The 21,515-nt window shown below is 29.1% G+C and overlaps 1 protein-coding gene across 1 annotated transcript in view; it reads left to right on the top strand.

The window, feature by feature from the left end:
• dysc (whirlin protein dyschronic) overlaps positions 1–21,515 on the top strand; it is a 94,142-nt gene that overhangs the window by 500 nt on the left and 72,127 nt on the right. The gene's annotated exons all lie outside the window — the stretch shown is intronic.

The raw sequence follows: 21,515 nt of genomic DNA, 5'->3' as shown, positions 1-21,515 counted from the left end.
TTTTTAGTCCAGGCAGGAAAGTTTTAGAACGATATTTTACCATACAACTATTTTATTGTTTTAAATTTGTGACGATGATGGAATAGTCAGTAATGCAAAAATAGGCTAGAACATTCGAACAAACTACACGAGCTTTTACCGAATATATTATTAATATATGTATGTATTGTATATACTTTTTAGACACACGAGTAATGCTTGTTACTTATTATAAATTTAACAGCAGTACAAGAGGTAGTGACTTAGTGATTTATTTGGTAATTATTAAAGAAATAAGTACATACATATAGTTTGTCTAATCAAAAAAGATTTAAAACATGTTTTCACTATCACAACATTTCACTAAAAAATAGTAGAGAATTGTCAGTTATGAAACGATAAGCTAAAACCATCGAAATACCTATCTGATAGAGCTTTCACGGTATATTTTCTATATATGATACATATATATTATATATATACGTAAACCTCCATAGAATTACATTTTTTATTACACATTTATTAATGAATTATCAGCAGTGCAGAAAGTAATAATTTACCAGTATTTGATAATTATTAAAGAGTAAAGAAATCATTTTAAATCTAGTAAAAATACTGAAAACGTGAACAATAATGGAATAATCAGTTTGCCCATTATATGTTAGAATATTTTATCGAACTATCTTGTAAAGCTTTCACTAAATATATGAAAAGTTTCTCATAATTTATTTTCTTATCAATTTGATTAGTATGTAGTATATTTATTATTATTTGATTAACGGTACAAGGGGTAGTGATTTACCATTAATATTAAGTAATTATTCATATTCACATAAATCATTTTATGTCTAGTTAAAAACAAATGAGAACATTTTTTATTATTGAACCAATCCTTTGTTTAAAAAAATAACATTGGAATAGTCAGTTATGTCACGATATGCGAGAATATTTTAATAAACTATCTGGTAGAGCTTTCGCTGATTATACGTAAAGTCTCTCAGCATTTACTTTCTTAGCAACTGGTTTGGATGTGATACATTTATTTTTATTATATCAACGGTACAAGAAGTAGTAATTCCCCCACTTATTTGGTCCATTCAATTAAATCATTTTTAGTCTAATGGAAGGATATAGCTCTAGTTTAAAAATCGTGACAATTAATAGTCAGTTATTCGATGATAACATAGAATCATCGAAAAAACATATGGTAGAGCTTTCGCTGTATATTCGTAAAGTTTTGTTTAAGTTTTTATTTTACAATACATATTAGTATGCAATAATCTAATGTGTATTAAAAAATCATTGTAGTGATTTACTACTTATGCGATGATAAGCTAGAACTATTGAAAAAAATATATACAATAGTAGAGCTTTTGCTAGACTACATCTATAATTTTCTTGATAATTATGATATGTTTTATAATGTAGTAATAATTAATTATGTAGCAATTTAATCATATTAAAAGATAATTAACTTCATCAGTTTTGAGTGACAAATTTTGTAGTCACGAAAGTTCAAGATTTTGGCATATCTATTGCAGTATTATTTTTATTAATTAATGATTATTTTGACGTCAAACATACATAATACTTATATAATATGTATTTAGATAAAATATTAATATATAAAATAGCTGTTTACATAATTAAATATAACATATATAATACATAGGTGATAAGTGTTCCATTAACAGTTTTACCAAAATACTAACGGAATTAATATTTGCTGATTTATAAATACGAGTAACTTTTATTACAAATAAAAATCCGATTTAATTGCGGGATTGAATGAAACTTCCTGTTCCTTCGACCCTTAAATAAAAATACATATTATAATGACTTAATAATAATACTATTTGTTAAGTCGACTTTTTACTATGTGGAAAGTAAACTTCTCTATCAAGGGTTGACAAAATATTAGCATCTTACCGTCACGTCTTGCTTGGGAATTGATTATAAAAACGACGTCGATTAGATTTTTTCAGGATTTTTTACCGTCGCGGCATACACTTCATAAATCTCACGCCTCCGCCATATTATTATTATCCCCTGCCGTAATTTGCGCAAATTTTCGCGGAAAATTGCGCAATCTGCGTGATTGATAGCGGCGACGGGCGTCCCTTTTTTGGCCCTCTCCAACCGGGTGTTCAACAAGTAATTGATTTTCCTCGTTTCTTACGCGCCGTTAGTTCGTTAATTTCCCTACGTGCGAATGCGTTAAGATTGTGACAAAAAATAATAAATCGAAAGAAAGCTATGCGTGCTCGGTATGTCGCTCGAATCGCGTGACTTTCGACTCGCGTATGTATTTTTGCGTTTGTTGTATGCAGCAAAACGATTTTCATTATTGTTCGCATGAATCTAGGTTCTAGACACTTAAAAGCAGTTTTCTTCAAGTCTTTATAATGCTCGGTTGCGTTAATTATACACAACGTCCGCAGCTTTCAAATAAAAAATACATTGTGAGCTTTAATTACCATAAATGTGGTTCATTGATGTTCATTACAAAAACGCGTAAAAAATAAAAGTAATGCAATTATATATTGCACTATTTATCTTTTCCGGTGGTTATATATTATAATTATTGATTTATTTTAGTTCACATATAATTGAACAGAAAAAATAGAAACATGTATCATATATAAAATAAAAGTATGTACAAAGGTTTGGGTCTTACGTATATATTTTTATTAAATAAGCACGAAGGTGTTTATATACTATTATGTAAAACTGCACCTTCGTAGAATACTCCCTTAGCTCAACTTATTTTTTTATAAATATTTATTATATATACTAGATATTGAAACAGTTTGTTAAAATATATGTAAATTAAAATAGTATCTCATTAAATGCAATTTAGCTTCTAATTTATTAGATAGTGTTTTATCAACTCAATAATAACAAGCTAAAGGACTGATTTTTTAAATAAAAATATTAAGGTGATGAAATTTTTATTGGGAATATCTTATAGATATACCTAAAAATAAAGAAATAAAAGCTTGAAATAATATTAATAAATCATTTTTATACGTTTGCTTATTTATTATTAAATTTGATTTAACATAAGAGTGAATGGCAATAGAATACAACTCAGTTTATTTATATAAGATTTTAAGAATCTTTCTCAAGTATAACATTTAATGGAATGTTTTTATTTTATATATTTGGAGCAATTCAGGTATTTAGATATCACTGATATATAGTCTTCCAAATATAGGATCCTAAAAAAAGAGATTAATTTCAAGCACTACTTAAATTTTGTAATATGAACATATAAGCATTTTCAATTTTTATGATATCCATTTAAAAAAAATGTGTATCATAATTGGAAAGCACTTTATTATATTGCCTGTTTTTCTTACGAAGCTTTGCGAGTTACACTTGTAAACAGCTTATATTTCCATAAAGTTTTCATTGATAAAAAAGTTTTAATTGAGCTTTTTTAATCTATTTTTTCTATATATTTACCTGTATTTTTTGGATCGATTGATTAAGATATAAAATTTATTTTTATCTAAGTCAGCAATTAAACTAATGCTTAACATAATATGCTCATATATAAACATACTCATTTAATAATTAAATTATTAGTGACACCCTGATCCTAAGAAACGTTTTGAAGTTAATTGTTAATTAAATACTACATATCATATTTTGTAACAAATGTAAAAGCAAACAAGTTCAATGTATTTATTTTTACTAATATTATTTAATTTAGTATAATAAATACTAGTATTTTTCGCAAAATAGATAAAAATGCTGATTTCTCGAGAATTTTCATAGAGCTTTATTTTGCTTAAAATTAATTAAAATTAGTACGAATATTTTTTAACTTTTATAACCACTGCATTTTTTGATACATCTGAATAAAAAAGATGAATCCGTAACAGATGTTTAAAAATATATAAGCTTTCTTAGAAGCTTTTAATAGAGGTTAAAAGTATTCTAATGTTTACGATTTTTCCAACTAGTCTAAACGGCCTTATCTATGATTTGGTTTTCAAAAAATTTAATTCAGATTGCAAAAATCTATGAGGGCTTTTCACAAAGTTACGCCATAAAATTTGCGTGACTAAAAAAACTCGGAAAGAATTAAAGATACCACAATGTAGAAGATAGAAAAATACTTTTTTAGGCCACTTAAAATTTTTGTAAAGATCAGATTGTATGCAAGATATTGGTTTGCTAGATCAACGCCACTCATAAAATTGTTATAGTCCAATATACAATGTAGTTCCTGAATGACACGTTGTGTGGTTCTGTCTATTTTACCACTATTTACTAATTTGTTATTGTGAATCATTGGGATCATTTGAATATTACTATTTTTTTGTATCTCAAAATCTGCAGAAGTATTTCTTCTTTTCTTTTGTGACATGTTTCTCCACGTCGAAGTTTTATATTTTTGAGAAAATTTGGTAATCCGCGATTGGCTCTAATTGTTCCACAAATTCTAGCTTTCTTAGCTAACAAAGTTGACGCTAATTTTACGCTGTTATAAAAATTATCAGCATATAGGTGGTGCCACTTGTTTAAATATGGATCCATAACTTTGCATACAAACTAAAATTGCATATATATCCGGTTTTTGATTCACAAACTATTCTATTTACAATTCCATATTTTATAATTTTGCTGGAATTGTACTCTAAAACCAAGCCATCTATCTCCATCGGATCATGCCTTCATCCAACGACTTCGTTCCTTATTGAAAACAGTTATATATTGTCAAATAATAAACATATGTTTTGGGGTCAGTCACCGTTTTTTTATGAGCCAAGGAGCAAGATCAAGGGCAGCAATAGTACAAAAAAATCAGGGCCACATGTTATATATAATTTTGATTTAGTTAAATGAATAGAAGTGTAGAACCAAGATAGCTATAAAAAAAATAAGAGGTCAAGGGTAGGGTGAACTTCTCACAAGCGAGACCAAAAAACCCACAAAGAGGATATACATATGTACACCTATAAATTATTTTTTGTCTGCTGTGCTTTCCCCCCTGCGATCTACCACACATGAAATTGACTAAACTTGAACGTGAATGTCGACCTATACATTGCAAATGCCCACGTTAGTATCGCCTCTATGCACTTGCTAAACTATCAAGGACATTCAGTATTCAGATATCGACGTTACAAGATCGTATATGGGACTAAATAATATACTCTAAAGAATTGGTTTCACGTGCAAATATGACCTGCTATTAGTGACATCTTAATTTGAAAAAATTCTGATTGTCATAATAATTTAAATAAAAATGGTAATAAAAATATTTTTTTGCTTGTTTTCGTGTAGTATGGATGTTTGAATTTCACGATTTTATTTAAAAGTTTTCTTTCTTGTTAATATCCTTCCAGTGGCATCTGTGAGCAAGCTCTGAAAATAATATTGCCCTGACCGATTTTTTTACGTTCAAAGTTCAACGTACGCAAAGACGCGTATACGAGTCATCCGTGTTTCTTAAAATAAATTTTAAAGACTCGCATACGTGTACCGTGGCGAATGTGTTATATATTACTTTAAAGTACGATATTATAAGTGAAATAAATAAATTAATTTATACATTTAAATTATGGCAATGATATAAATACATAAAAATCGAAATGTGTATACTTTTAGGTATTTACGTATAGCAAAAAGCACTTATAAGTAATATCAAAAATTGAATAGCGTGATATAAGCTGAATTAGCAATACTTTATTTATGTTACAATAAAGCAACTATATATGTACTATGTATAAATATGGTTTTACGAATGCTTTTATGTAGTATGTGCTATGCAGATTTTTTTCGGTATTAGTTAAAGCTCAATATATTAGTACATATTTGACCGATTGTATATGTATGTATATAAATATATACACAAAGGATTACGAGAATTTTTCAAAAGCGAAATCATACGTATTATAATACTTATATAGTGGCAAATCACGCAAAATATAGCATTGTGTTTTTGTATGAATATGTATAGGTGAGCAAATTAACAAAAAAACATAGATCGATTGAAAAGCCGCGTTGAATGATTTTCCGCGAGGAAAATTCAGATGCTTTGTTCGCTTTTGTATTCACAAATTATAAAACGAACGAAAGCACAACATTCGCGTGATTGAAACTCCCGGCTTGAAAGCGAAAAGCTTGTTGTTTTAGAATATGATTTAAAAGTATAATTATGTTTAATGCTATCCGGGGAAACCCTTTGCCGACATTTGCACTATTGCAAACGAATGCAATACGTGCATTAGCCATTGTCGATAGGGCGTAAATTCATTATATTTACAATATTAACACGAACACTGCATGTGTTGTAATATATAGGGTAACGTGCTATTTTATTAAAATGTAATTAACCTCAGAATGTATTTTTATTAAATAGCGTTTTGTACATGTGTATCGTATGTACGTAAATCTTAACTTTGTTTTGTAGGGGTTTAACTTTAACTTTACTATACGAGTCCTCTATAATTATTCAACTCGTACAAAGCCGAATGTATTATTTCTTATCAGCCGTTTTGCAGACGGGCGTTTAACAAATGGCTGGGTGTGTTTCCATCGCAAACTTTTGAAATAAACACACAAATACTAGACAAATTTATTAGATGATCCATTTATACTATATTAAAAAGAGATGTGTTTAATCATATTAAAATAATTAATTAATACTCAATTTAAATAAGCAAATTGTTAACAAAGGACAACAATAGGCGTTGAAAGTGTCCCGTTTTCCTTGAATACAATAACACACCCTTATCAACATGTTTGACTGTCTATTTTAGAAAATTTAGCTTTGACATTCGTTTTTCATTAATACACCGTAAAAGGGTCTTATTAAAAATTAAATTTTACATTTTTTCTGCATATAAAAATATCAAGATATAACAGTTTTGATATCAAGCATTCAATTTATGTGTATGAGGTGCAATATATTTCGATTACAAACGCTTTACATATATTTGAAAAGTTCTAACGCAAGTAGAAACTAGAATATTAACTACTAATATAAAAGTGATGGCTAAGGCATTCATTCTTATTCACTAAAATCTATGATCCAAACCTAATATTTTTTATTTACAACCCAACACATGTGTACATTCAGCAGGCTCTATGACATATAAATTTGGCTTGTAGGGAAGAGGCCTTTTGGTTTTTTCCGTAATCAGCTATTAGTTGGAAAATATTTTTGCTATGACTTTTTAGCCTTCTTGTGAATTTTGTTTTTTTATCAAGACTTGCAGCAAACTGATTATGTCTATAAGTTTATGACTGCCTATTTTCTCATTTACGTAGCTAAAATCAAGGTCTTGATGTATGACCTCATTAGGTATATAGCATGGGGCATTAGTTAACATTCTAAGACACTTGGCTTGGAATCTCTCCATTATATTTATGTGAGAGGTGTCAGCGCCCCCCCAATTTGTATTCCGAATGTCCAGATAGGCCTAGTTGCTTTCTTTTGTTAAAAATATGTTTCACGTTTTCTGCATGTGGTAGGTTCTTATTTCTACTACTTTTTTATTATGTAATTACGATGTTCCTTGAAATTTAATTTTTATCTATAATTACTCCTAAATATTTTATATTATCAACTATTTCTAGAATACAGTTATCCATCACTATTTTTATATTATTATCTAACATATTTTTAAAATTAATAAACATACATTTAGTTTAAGTACAATATTTTTTTTCCATATTTCTATTATACTTAATTCATTAATCATTTTCATACCTTTCTCTGGCAGTTATTTTAATTATTTTTTCTGTAATGATGATTTTTTTAAGCTTAGATCCTTTATTATTATTGATTTGAAACACCTAATATTAAACTTACGTTTTTATACATAAACTATGATATAATTTTAGTTGCATAAAAAAATGTTCAACTATAATAAAAGTTAACATACTTATTACAATAACTAGATAATTTACTTACCCGTAGCTTTTTCTCGAATATATAAAATGTAATTCTTTCCTTAGTTGCAAAATTTGTAAACATATTTTTTCACCTCCACACCAGCAATGCTTCGAGCTTAATATACAAAGTTTTTTACGATTTTAACCAATAGCAGTCCGTGACAATATTACGGCACTAGTACATTAAATAATATCAAAAACCTTCACATCCATATTAGTTGCTTTACCGCGACAATGCATCAGCTCATATCACAAAATGCATATTAAATCTAGCGTTTGTCCTATACAATTTATTTTCTATGTCTCGTCTTAGTCTTAAAGTGGTAGTTTTACAAAGAGTGAATAGTATCGTATAAAGTCACCAATACCAAAGATTCAGAAAAAAATCCTTACATTTTTGCAGTATAATTTTTAACTTGATCCATCTTTCTCCTTCTTTTTTTTTGTTAAGCTTTATATGTTTTGGTTTTTCATCTCCTATATACATATCACCGATGAAATAGAGAACTATTTTTATGTGCCTAGTTTTTTTATTTAAATTATTTTTAGTACCATATAACCATATTAAGACCATGAAGGAAATTTGAAGTACATTCTGTATTAATTAGATGCATTTTGGTTTTACATAAAACGTTTATGTCTATCTATCTTTTATATTGCTTTTCTCGCCATAAGATTTTTATTTTACCATGATTTATGAGCCTGTATGTGGAAAATTATATAACCTGTAGATTTTAGTTTAAAACAATTTTAACTTCAAAATGAAACTATTAATAGTGATATCTAAATAAAATTTAATTATTATTTGTATAATTAATAAGATTCGAATTTTGCTAACCAGTTAAAATGATAGTCTGATCTATTGTTTGTTAATCGATTTATGGATCGAATACGACCATTTATAATTATGTCAAGTTTTCTCATAAACTTTGGCTAGGCGAACGGATAAAAGGGCGTCAGAGAGCTTTAAGCAGGCGCCGTCGCAAAATGAAAGCTCTAGCTTAATTTGCATAAGTAGCTACTGCGCAAATCGAACGGGCGGGCTTGGCGAATTTTCATTAAACGCCGACGAATTACGTCGAGAAGTGCAACCGTAACAGTATTTTTATACTACAATTATGTTGCCGGAAAATGAAAGCGTCTAGGTGGCGAAAAAGTTCTCGCTGCAAGGCGCTTAAAAATACATTATGACGCAAGAGCGCTCGTCTTTTATTTTTTTGCGAAGATGCCTCTGGTTGTGGCTGTAACGAGTTTTTGATTAAAAATGTTTTGCGTTTCATATTTGTTTCGGGGTTACAAATTTTGTGTTGATTTATTGGGATTTTTGAATATCTTGGCTAAATTAGATTTTTGTATTTTGTCCAAACAATTTTAAAAAAATTGGCGAAATAATAAAAGTCACTGTTGAGGTTTCAACCTTCACATCGTCAACACTCCAGAGCCGTTTCAATTCGTATGAAATATTCGACCAAGGCAATATGAAGTTTTAATTTACAAATTTTATATCGCTTTGTAGTACATACCATCTAAAGTATAAAGTAGGATTTCATACCGGTTATGAAGATACTTAAGCAGTGCAATTAATTTTATGGAGAAAACAAAACTAGTTGTGTTTTTCTTGAATACACGTCTTGTTTAATGAAAAAAGTTATTTAATAAATTTTGCACAAACCAATTACAACGCGACAAACAAAATAACTAGGATAATCGTCTTTGGGTTCACACAAACTCTCATCGATTAACTTAAAGAGAAAAAGCGTTCCGCTATTTCTTTTTTTAGCAGTATACAACTGATTAGAATAAATAACCTTTTCTTTAGAATTTTAAGTATATATAATTTTTTAACGAATATTGTTTTTATCACAATAGTGCCAGGAGCTCAAAATCGCACTCCACTAAAATAAAGTACAATTTAACCGTTCCAAAGATATGGGTATTCATAAGTAATTATATAACCATGTTTTAATGGTGAATATTACTTTACAAATTACTATGCTTTTTTTAAATGTATATACCTTATGCATACAAACAATAAATTTATTCAAAATGATATACACTATAACACATTTATGCCAAAATATATTTATATATATATGATATTCGATAAAAAATGAGTTATAGTAGTTTTTTACGTTTGTAAATATGACGTAATATTATAAATTTAGTTCGAGCTCGGCGATTTTTTTTTATGTATGTGTATAATATATAATGTTTTACCTATGCAAAAAAGCTGTGAAGCGAATAAATATTGTGATAAATGTGTATATTAATATTGGAACGTATTATTTCTACAATATATAACTTTTTTGCCGTGAAAGTAGTATGCATATTACAATAAATCTATTTAATATTGCAGTAATATATTTTAAGCTTAAAGTTCCTGCGGGATTTTCTGATTGCAACGAGCAAACGTTAGTGGTTTGGGGTGGAACATTTTCGAAAGTGCACGGGTTAATAGGAATAATATGTAAATTTTCAACGGGAAAAACTGCAAAAGCTTAAAGCTTCGGTTTGCTGTTAGCGGCCCGATAACCGTTATTATTGAGTGCTAACTGCGACCGTTAAAAATACTATCGTGAAGCATTTGAAAGCTCACCTTGGTATAATAAAGATCATCCTTTCGATTGCTCACGTACAAATAAAAAAAGTTTTGGTTATTTATGAGTTGGTCAGATATAGTATATTTTTGACGTAGGTTGAAAGAAAAAACTTTTTGCGTTTATCATTACTTAAAAATAGTTTTGAAAATACAGAGAAAAGTATACAAATAATAGTGCTATAAAGTGCCACAAAATACCATGATTTATTTTATTAACAATATATAGATTAAATTTGGTAGTTTAATCAAAGAAGAGTATTAGTTGAGGCAGTTTACCTTTTATAGTAATTGGCTGTAAAATGGCATGGTTGGTTTTTATGGCAACCCATGAAATCTCATAGCTTAAGTCTAAAGGCTTGTAAACTCTTCTATCCAATACATAGGTTATGTTAATTTTATTAATATAATAATTATACATATGTATATTTACTTGTGATATTGTGGAAATGTCAGATATGTAAAATATTCTTACTTTGTAGTAAAATTCAAAAACAATATATTGACGATAAATAAAATTTTTTTTGATAAATATAACACATGTATAAAATTTAATTAAAGGGTATATAATATTTTAATTTAATTTTTGCATCTGTGAATACAACACATTTAATTGTTCTTTTTAAATTTCATTACATTTATATAGTACGTCTTCCGTATATATATATTTTTCTATGAACGTATATTTACATATTAAGCCCGATCTGTTTCAAATATGCCGTTTGTCTCCTTGTTTTCCAGTTGACTGAATATTCTGCTTATCCACCGTAGCTGCAATCGACCTTGTATCGTCAAACTAATCAAATTTCAATAGAAAGGTTTACTCTTTATCTTGTTTTTAATAATTAATGCGCACGTCGATCGATCACGTGAAAATTGTGTGTTCTTTTGACTGTTTACGCAAAAGTTTTGTCATTGATAAACCGCTTGTTGACAGGAAAGGTGTAGATTTCCAAGAAGGGTTGTTAATGGAAGTCTTTAGAAAATTGCGAAAGTTCCGCGTAAACATATAAAAGTACTTTAATTATTGGTGACGTATAAATTACTATCAAAATATTTATCCCATTAAGTTTACGTGAGCTCAGATAAAATAAATGTCAATTTTTTGTCTTCGGTCGGTCTAGACTTGATTTAGAGTAGTCTATTTTATTTCCAACCGTAATAAGATCGCGATAAAGCCAGCTGAAAAGCTCAAGATTTACGATAACTATAACAAAGCTCTTTGGCGAAATTTTGTAAAGTGAATTACTTTTATACAACATTTTTTAAACACATCTTTATTAAAGCAGCAAAAAATAGCTATATGTTTAAATTTGAACAACAACCTTGAACTATAACATTTTTATGAGTGTTATTACAATTTGAACGTATTTCAAATGCAGTTTTCGCAATGCAAACATTTGAAAACTTTTACGAAAACTCTCGGTGTAGTGTTAAAAAAGAACAAACTGCAGTTTCACGAGCGTAATTGAATTTGCAGAGTAAATTTTATTATTATTTTATAAAGTAAGTTTATATATAGTTTCATTGAAAATATGAGTAGTGGATTTATTTAAAATTATTTATTTAACTTTGAGAATAAATGCAGTTATATAATATTATGCAAATATTCCTCAGAGTAAGACAGTTTTGAATTTAAGTTATATAATAATGAATTATTGAAGTAAACTATAATTTATTATTTACTTTATGTATGCATTATAGAATCAATAAAAAAAGATTTTTTTAGTTTAAATAATAGCTGCGACTTATGGCTTTTTCAGGTTCAGAACTAATTAGCTTCATATATGACTTATATTTCGTGCTACTTTCTCACAATGAGGCACACAAAATGATAATGATAAAAAAAACTCATCTAGATAGAAGAATATTTTCTAGATCAGAAACTAGGTACTTCAACATAGATTGCTTACTTAGAATCGGTTATTTTAGGTTCTGTGGATTATTCAGCATGTAGTGTATTTTATTTATTTTTGATTAATTAATATATGAGTTTTTTATTTCCCATATTACATTATAGTTCTATAGTCATTTAAAAAATACTATTAAGGGCTTTATCTTATTAGTTAAATTATCACTTTCATATTCCTAGTCTTCATAGATTTATTTTAAATTATACTAAAAAAAATATTCAACGAAAAAATTTAAGCTTGAGTCAAAGGAACGTATGTTTGTATACTGGGGCTTTTAAGCTCAATCTAATTCAAAAGGTATTACGCAAGAAGTCGTTCGTTTTTCGACGTCGGATGTACTTATTCTTTATTCATTCTTTATACGTCGGTCAGGATCTAGAATGCAAATTGACGTTACTCGGTTCCGATGTCCCGTCTTTTCCTAATCTGATCTCTCGTCGTCATCGCATAATGGCATCAAACTCCTTCCTGTCGGAAGTGAGCTTCGGTTCGCACAGCGTGCGGTAATAAGCGCGGATTCAGGGTTGATTCAACCGATGGGGTCGGATAGAACCCCGCGGCGTTGTCTGCGGGACGTATAAATCAAAACTGATCGAAAATATATTACTCGTTGTGTACAATATATATGCAAAATACGTCCTCTAATTACGAGGTTTTTGCGATTCGTGTCACCAGCTATTTTTAACGGTGAGGAATTTTTTTTGTTATATAATAAATCTACCGTTGAAACACAGCTGGCGTTAGCCTAAAGCCTGGTAACATAAATCAGACAATATAAAACACTAAATGAGTAGTTTCATCATTTTTTGATGTTGAGATATGTTCACAAAAAAAATTGTATCCTTAAGTTATGTAGGTCTTTATTCTAATTCCAACCCATAGTTAGGTTAGGATAAAGTATTCTATGTTGTAATTTCCAGTTAGGTTAGTGCTTAATGTATGATATATATATATATATATATAATGAATTATATTTATTAATCGAAAGCTTCAATACAAAAAGCATCGAAGCAAAAATGCAGTTATATTTTATAATTAATATGTTGATTTTTAATGTGATGAAGTAAGTAGATCTTAAGTGAAGTTTATCTTGAATAATATGTTACTGAATCAATTCAAATTTTAAATGAGAAGTATGCAAATGCAATTAAGTATTTTTTATTTTATCAAATTGTTTATATAAAATTTAGATTAAAAACCGAATAACGTACAAGTAATATATTAAATTTTGTAAAATTAGTTCAAAGTACATTAACATTATCGTTAAGAAAGTCAACACTGTTCAAGTTCCAACCATTTTAAACACTCGACCATTGTACTCGGGTAATCTCATCTCGAGAGACACAATTAGGACTGAACTTTAATTACACTTTTTACATTTTGCAGTAAAAACTTTCATTTCTATTATACTTTTCCGGCTGCGTTTTAAACCGTTGCCATTTATTATTTCTAAGCTATTTTTAGACACGTCACCAACGCCAAAACGTTTTCATCAGCCGTTTATTGATCGAAAATTACGTTCTTGGCGTGTTGGAAATCATTAGTCGTGTTTCTTTGGAAAATTCTATAGTTTTTAGGTTATTCCATGCAAAATGTTTATCAATACTTAGAAAAAAATAGGATAATAAATTGTATTTATTGTAAACGATGTTTTATAGCAGTATAAATAAAAACACATAATTAAATTATTCTTACTTCTCATAGATTAATTTTTTGGGTTTTAAAGCCAAAGGGGTGTGTCTTTGCGATCAAAATAGACGCCAGAAAAGTTATTAACAGTTTATTTTATGACTACTTATATATGGAAATTAAATTGCCGAGTCTTCGCTGTAATGTCGAGTTAAATTATTGTCGGCTGTAATCTGTCGTATTGTGACTCTTCTGGTGCATCTCTCGCCACATATTTCTCCGTCTGCCTCTCTCTAGCTCTCTGTTTACTTGCTTCTTTCGTTTATTTTATTGGTTCAAGACAGCTCTGTTAAATCACAGATGAAGATGTTGCTTCGCTTCTTGGACATGCCCACAAAATGTGTTTACGTCTCATAAGTAAAACTTCCAGATAACACTTTTGGCGATTGTTAACAATAGTCCTTTTGCGCAGGATAAAACGTATTTTCTTTCCCGCATTCATTCCAGACAATAATAGTATTTTTCGGTACTCATGTGTGATTACAATTGATTAATGTCTCGGGATGGATGTGCTAATAGGTGGTCCTTGAAATATTAACAATTATTAACATTCTTATTATTAACAAAATCTAATCCTTTGACACAAATAGGTACTTATTTTTATTTGTTTGAAATGGTCGTTAGAATGACCTTTAAATTAATAACGCTGGTGGTTGATACCCTCCACAATATATTAAAAATGGCTAATAAGTTAGGAAAAAGATATAAAAATAAAATTAAGGAAGATCAGCTATTAAGTTATATTTTATTTTACTGTTTCATACATGACTTGTTGTTGGTAAGGTCAACTTTCAGTTTATTTTTCCATAGGTGCAATGTTAGATCTAAATATATTTTATATAAGGAAATAGAATCGTTATTGGGAAAATATTTAAAAGGATTGTTTTGAGTCATTACAAGAAAATAATAATAATTAATATTACTTTGATATTTATTCACATTTTGTCATATTTATGTGTGGTTTTATTAAGAAAGGTTTTATGTAATAAAAATAAAAGTGAAATAAAAAAAATCACGAGCAAACAATATCGAATACTAATTCGTTTTACATTGGAAGAAACACTCAATTACAAGCCTTAACGACTTGTTTAATAAGGTCTAAAACATCTTAAATCGTTAACAATGTGACCCTATCGCGTGGCAGAGAATCGTAAAAGCACAAAATTTCGAGACGGCTTTTTGTTTATTTCGTTTATAAACAAAATATCGGCCCAAAGCATATTACATAATCGGAATGTCGCGTGAGGGGACACCCTTTTTTGGAATGTACGTACTATATCATACAAAATATTCAGCCATATTTATTAGGAAAATGTAATAATAAAATACAAAAATTAGTCAATGGTTTAACGCTAATATATATTTACAATTTTAGAGACTGAGTGAGGCTCCATTTTAAAAATATTTACTGAATACTATTCACATATCGTATTATTATATAAATATATTACGGAGCATATTTAAAAGGTTTCCAGATTTATTTTTATGTCTTCGTACCTAATCTCTCAGTATGTAGGCGAATACACACGTGCCATATAAACCAGAAACATTAGTCATAAGTCATTACAATAATTGACATTTGTCAGAACTTCACCTAAAAATATAAATTCGATTATGTGTGTATATGTTAATACAATTGATTGATGTTATGTTAGCGTGTTTTCTAATTGTACATTTGGCAAATTCGCCACATTCGCTAACACAATTCGGATTGACTTTGCGTGTACTATTGTCAATGGACTTATGCTAATGTTGATTGGAAATACGGGAATGGATTTGGATCGGACATGTTGATGAATTGAATTTCATTATGAAGCACGTTAGATTATAGAAAAGTGAATATAGATATATAATATTATCTTACTCAAAATTTACTTACTTTTTATATTTTTTATTTACTGTTTTAATATTAATAATTTTATGGTATTGTCCTGGCCGTTGTATTTAGTTAAAGACTGTAGATTTGAATCAGGCTCACGTTAATATTTTTTATGTTATGATTTTATTGGAGTCCTCTTTCCGTGTCTGCGTCCGAGGGATCCAGTTGTCATTGAGTTGGTTGAGCTCTTGATTCAGGTTGTCAAGTACGATTAGGGCTTGCTGTCAAGAGAAAAGCGGTTGTCTTGCGGTCTTGTGTTGAGTTTGTATAAGCGACACCAAGCTGGAAACGAGTTTGAAGTGGAAGTTATCTGTTGAGGCGCCGTTTATTAGTTTTTATACACATGGCCCCTCCAGAGAAATATTTAGGGCTCGCCCACTTTTGTTGCCACGACTTATTATTAGTGTGACAATTTGAACAGAATACAACTTATCGTTGGTACCGTTGCATCCCTGTTTTTTAATCAGATTGCATTTGTAAAGTTTTATTAGAAATTCCGGGCCATAAACACAATGGCACTTGAATTCTTAAAGATTTTAAAAAGTTCTTGTGATGCTTCGTTCATTGTCTTGAATACTAAGCCCTTGTTTTTAAGGCAGGTATTTTAATAGCTCAGATCGGTCTGTATGACAAGAGATCAACTGACCTGGCGATGTTTATGACATAATAGCGTAAGATATAGGTTCTCACGCGCGGTGCGTAAATCTGACTAAAAGCTTTTTTTTTCATGAACATTTGGGATCTGTCAATTTATAACCTCTATTGTATGTATGTAAGGTATGCATTGACATATTCACTACTCACGCTCATAATTCAAAGCTTTTGAAACCAATTCAATTTATTTTTATTTTTTGGGATTAGCTTTTTGAATTTACTGTTTCCGATGTACAGGGTAGTCAAATTAGTCAACCCAACGAAATAATAGCTTCTAAATATTGTCCGAAGAACTTTCACATTTTTATCGAATCTATTGCTTATCCTTAAAGTTTCACACATATAGAAAATAATTAAGCACTGTGCCATGTGATTTATTTTATTTATCTCGATACATTCTTTGCTGTCATCCGTAATGATGATATTGAGATACTTTTTTTAACATTATATAATAAACATTTTTTTTGCCACAAGTAATTAAAAAATAGAAACTGATTTCAGCTTTATCATTATTTTGTCTTATTTAATCCCATTTTTAGATATCGTTGATTTTATTTTTAACAAAATTATTTATTTTCCTATAAAGAACGATTAAATATACTGCCGAAATTATTTTTTTATTCGCCAAATAATTTATAATCCAGATTTTGTAATAGCTTGATCAGATCTTTCTATTATCTAGCTAAAATTAAAATAATTTGCCATAAATTATATCTAAGAGCAGATAATTTATATTTTATAGGTCTTTGCGGCTTCGGGAGCGTTATTTATTGCAAAAATTGTTAATTACACGTATCTGGTTAATAAATCTACAGTTATCGTTACGTTGAAAAGTCACGTATCATTTGCAAATTTATTAATTAACTTGATGCTATACAAAATGCGTATTTGTGATCTCAGCGTAAAAGTTTGCCAAATCAAGTCGACGCTGACGCAATTTCGGCGCGACCTTATTTTCATCGGAAAACATTAAGGCTCCCCTATCTTTTACACTAATGACAGTTTATTTAGGGCAATACACACAAGTCTCTGTATATATGCACACAATCTTTAAAATTAAATGTAAGATAATCTAGGATAAGCTGTTATGATTGCTAAGAAGTGAATATGAGCATAAAAATTTAATAATAATTTTTAGTACTTTACTCTTATTTATTATATATTGAAGTATTATAAAAGATATAAAATTATAAAATAAAGTATACTCAGTTTATCTTTATAGTGAACACGAGAACAAGAAGTTCTTGAGATCACGATATTTTGTTTTGATCCATTGTGTTCTTAGACTAATTTATATTGAATCTGTGGCTTGTAGACTCCTGAGTGTATGTATAAAATGGTGATATTATGACTTTTTCCCTCGAAAAGAAATCAGCGATTTATCCTTTTTACATTTGTGAACATATAACGCACGTAGGAAGGCCGTCTTATTAAAAAAAAATTACTTGCTGTATACTTGTATCATTAAGGGTGTTTTTTAGTGGTATGTTTTTCGATTTGGCAACACTTTCCAGCGATAGCAAATTTGACAGCCGACAGCTGATTTGTGCTCAGTTTGGTTTGCCATTTCACGATGAATAGACTCACGCCAGAACAACGCTTGCAAATTTATTTAGAAAATCGTGGTTCAGTTTTATTCTGCGATGAAGCTTATTTTTTCATGAATGGCCGTTACATTCACAAAAAGTCACTGTTAGCTGTGTTTTATGAGCTGGTGGAATCATTGGTTCATATTTCTCTAAAAATTATGTAAATATAGCATAATATTATAAAATAAAATCATTATATACAAAATATTGTATATAAAAACATTCTTAATTTAAATTATATGAATTGGACCAGATCCTCATTGCTGACATTGAACAGATCAAAGTACACTGTCAACGTATTAAGAATATGGATGACTACTGCCAAAGGCAAGTTGCTAGTGTTCTCGGAAAAATTGCTATAAAAAGTTGTATTGAACGTATGGATGTTCCGAAACCCAAAGCTAAAAATTCTCCAAAACAGAAGTATCCTTTAGTAATTTAAAGCAATGCTTGTCAATGTATACTTTTTTACGAGATACTGGAAATAATATTTACCGAACTCCCGAATCTTTTTTGGATTTTCTGGATCATAAATGGAATATGAGAGATATTTGGCCTCGCAGGGGTTCTAAATTAATTCTGTTCTAAGATTGCTATGTGCTTAAGTAAATGATGCGAAACAAAATGAAACGTGTTTCTTATAACTGAGCATCTTAGATGACTTAACACAAATATTATAGAAATGAATAAAAAAATAAAAATCTCTATAATAAATTTAAGTTCTTCTTGTTGAAATATTTCAAATTACTTAATTTTTACCTAAAACCACAGAAGGGGTGAAATTCTCATTATAATCTGATTAGGTTATTAAAAAATCGAAGGTTACCAGAAAATATAAACATAATAATTCACCAACGTCAACTGACAATATACTTAATATAGAATTTTACAAACAAGGGTTTGTTGACTGGACAACTTAAAATTAGGTGATAGTTAGGCTTTAAAATGACTATCTCGGTTTTTCTAGATAAAATTATTTTACAATTATAATATTTTAAAATATCCTCTTGACTAGTATTATAAAACATTTTAAAAAGAGTCTTACTTACTATATGTAAATTAAGCGAGAGCCCTACTATGATATATTTTTATTGATATTTTATACACTATTTTGACGACTTCTACGTTTTGAAAACGTGCCAGATATATTATAGCAATAAATTCTTTATCGATGCCATTGTTAAAGTTGCGTTATAAAATACCTTGTTAAACACTTTATGTAGTATTTAAAATTCACTAAAAATAACTATAATGATCTGAAGTTTAAGTATTATAACAGTTATGTTACATGACTCACATGCTTAGAACAATTAGGCTATTTTAAAGTTTTTTGTTTGAATGCACACTTATGAAACCTATTATAAGTTTGCTCTAAATATTTTTAAATACGTACGTGACAAGTACTACGTCAGCATTGTCGTGGCCTATTTACACTTCGCGTAGCTGCGAAGTAGCTCTCAGCTCGGAGGGAAAGCTAATGGGGGGTACGTTTCTGAAATACATAAAGTGCGACACACACACTCACGCATACGTATCGCTTTATAAATAACGGCATGAACTAGTGGCCGTGTACATTTGTGAGGTCCCAGCCCGAAGGAAAATATGGGATCATAACAATAAAACAAGAAAGAAGGAACAAGTAGGAAAGGGCAGAGGCGCCCGCCAGCCGCTGAACTGTGACGTCACAGAAAGACGTGCGGGGAATTTGGTCGTGTTTTTTGTTTCTTTCTTTTTACCACGCGATTTATGCTTCTGAAATTATACTGTTTTCCCACGTTTTATTGGGAAAACTTCGTCGGACTTTACGGCGGCCCTCGCCCACCGAGCGAGAGATGTCCCGTGTCGATAACGTCTGAAGACGTCTGGAGATTTGTGGAAGGTTTACCTTTTCTTGGATATATATTTTTAACTTCAGTTGCTGTAAGTTGCATTCTTATGGATTTATTATATATTTTTAACTCGCTGTTACCAGCGTGAAATAAAATTTAGTAAAATTGCATATTGATAAATAAATATCATGGTTCTAATGAATTTTGATTATACACATTATCGATTTGATCATTATATTATATAACATTTGATTCTTAATTTCATATCAAAACTTTACCGTATTGTGTGATTCATCGACAAAATTTAGTAGTTAATAACGTTAGTGATTGCATGTAACAATTCGTAATTAGCTTATTACAATTCGTAACGGGATGTTCATAGATTTGTATTATAAATGACTCATATTTTATTTACTAAGTCGGCTGTAGAGATTTATATTAAAATTGAATCAACAATCTCGTCCTCAGTTATACAGTTTTTTTTAAAAGAAAATTACTTATACTACAGATATATGTATGTACATATACCAAATTGACATATGCAGAGAAATTATTATTTCTGCTATTGTGTCTAAACTAGTATTGTAACAATGCAATTTAGGATGTGAAGAATTTTACAAGTTTTTCATTTTTTCCTGAGTGAAAAAACGAGTTAAAGACATATTGATTTATGCACAATATTTGGAGGTTATTTTATGTGCTAGAGAATCAGAATTGAATTTACTAGTGGATTTAATTAAAATTTTAATCCGTATAATTACGATAATCAAAGCATACATTCTTGAACATTTTTGATTGCATCACCATCATCTTATTAAGTTGTACTTATTTTAACTATTCCAGAGACTGGTCAGTAATCGACTGGGTGCAGATTATTTAAATGAAAATACAGTACGTCTTTTAAAAGTGTTTAGAAGATTAGTTGTAGAAATAATATTTACCAATATTAGTGAGACAGGTGATAGTTCTCTTCTTATTTTATATATTTCAATAAAAGTTAAAATTTTGTCTGTGTTGTCAATTATGCGGATCAATAAAACCGTGGTTTCAGTATTTTGGAGTTTATATATATATATTAAAACGGCATGCCAGATAGTGTCAAAAGCCTTCTTGATGTCTAAAAAAGCCATTCAGGTATCTTTACTATTATTGTAACCATGTACAAATAATATATCACCAAGATTTAATGCTGCTGCAAATGCAGACAGAGGGATTTGAAAATTCGTAGCATTATAAATAACGGATTATTTTTAATTTTACTGATTTAATTAAATGGAAAAAACTTGTGTGCAATTTATTTTTTTAATTTTATTTTAATAATAGACTAAATTTATAACGTAAGTTTTAATTGTATATATATTTTCATAGATCAAATCGGTTTTTGTTTTATAATTTTTTGTTCAACTTTTAGGTAAATTAGTTTGAAAAGCACTAGTAAATTTAGTGCAAAATAAATTCAGTGTAAATTGATTA

This window comes from Plectrocnemia conspersa, unplaced genomic scaffold (genome assembly GCF_051122295.1).
Source record: "Plectrocnemia conspersa isolate PC_06_02 unplaced genomic scaffold, ASM5112229v1 ptg000014l, whole genome shotgun sequence".
NCBI lineage: Eukaryota > Metazoa > Arthropoda > Insecta > Trichoptera > Polycentropodidae > Plectrocnemia > Plectrocnemia conspersa.
Note: the sequence above shows the minus strand (reverse complement) of the source record. Positions and strands in the feature narration are given on the sequence as shown.